This window comes from Aplysia californica, unplaced genomic scaffold (genome assembly GCF_000002075.1).
Source record: "Aplysia californica isolate F4 #8 unplaced genomic scaffold, AplCal3.0 scaffold00150, whole genome shotgun sequence".
In the NCBI taxonomy this organism is placed as follows: domain Eukaryota; kingdom Metazoa; phylum Mollusca; class Gastropoda; order Aplysiida; family Aplysiidae; genus Aplysia; species Aplysia californica.
Genome location: NW_004797420.1, coordinates 475,276 through 475,961, shown reverse-complemented (window position 1 = coordinate 475,961; position 686 = coordinate 475,276). Strand labels below are relative to the sequence as shown.

The 686-nt window shown below is 40.1% G+C and overlaps 1 protein-coding gene across 2 annotated transcripts in view; it reads right to left on the bottom strand.

Annotated features, from left to right (window-relative positions):
- Positions 1-428, bottom strand: part of LOC101860092 (G patch domain and ankyrin repeat-containing protein 1) — a 12,207-nt gene extending 11,779 nt beyond the window's left edge. Inside the window, exon 1 of one of the 2 annotated variants that reach the window (XM_005097239.3) lies at positions 137-428. The gene's annotated coding sequence lies outside the window, so the exon portion shown is untranslated. The remainder of the gene's footprint in view (positions 1-136) is intronic. The other variant, XM_005097238.3, reaches the window with a different exon arrangement.
- Positions 429-686: the final 258 nt, after the last annotated feature.

The following is a 686-nucleotide window of genomic DNA, read 5'->3' as shown; positions in this document are numbered from 1 at the left end:
GAGAGAGAGAGAGAGAGAGAGAGCAGGGGAAAGTGCTATGCTAGAATCAAGAGATCTAGATTTTAGATCTAAATGGACGCTGTACTGTACATTATCTATCAACCTTTAGAGCATAATTTAATTAAATAACTAATACCAAGAGAAGGGATGCTAACCGTCGTCGTCAGTAGATCCTCAAGATAGACTCTGACTCTAGATCTAGATTCTAGATCTAGATTTATCTGTTCAGCCTTCTAAAAGTAATGACACTACACACTACATAATGCGCCATCTCGATCTCGAATAGAGGTCCTAGAATCTATGTCGTCAAATGTAAACAAACAAAGACTAGGCTATGCAATAGGCCTAACAACAAACACTGAAACAGTACAAGGTGTAGCACAGTGAGAAACGAACGACGCACAGCTGACGATTAGGCTAACTAACCAAGGAAGATCTACCAGGACACGGGAGAGTTCGGAAGTGTCAAGTGTCATGTCCGGTTAGTTCCTACCCTTTTCAGACCAAAATAAAGTTGTACATAACCAGGCGGTGTTTCAGTGACAATGTAGGCCTAGTGTTCCCGCTCAACAGAACAAATGATTGTGTAACTGTAATTGTAATGTAACTGTAAACATTTCATGTCCTGCAGAGATGTGTTAGTGTTAGTGACGTACATGTATTTGACTCAAGTGTACGAAAAAAAA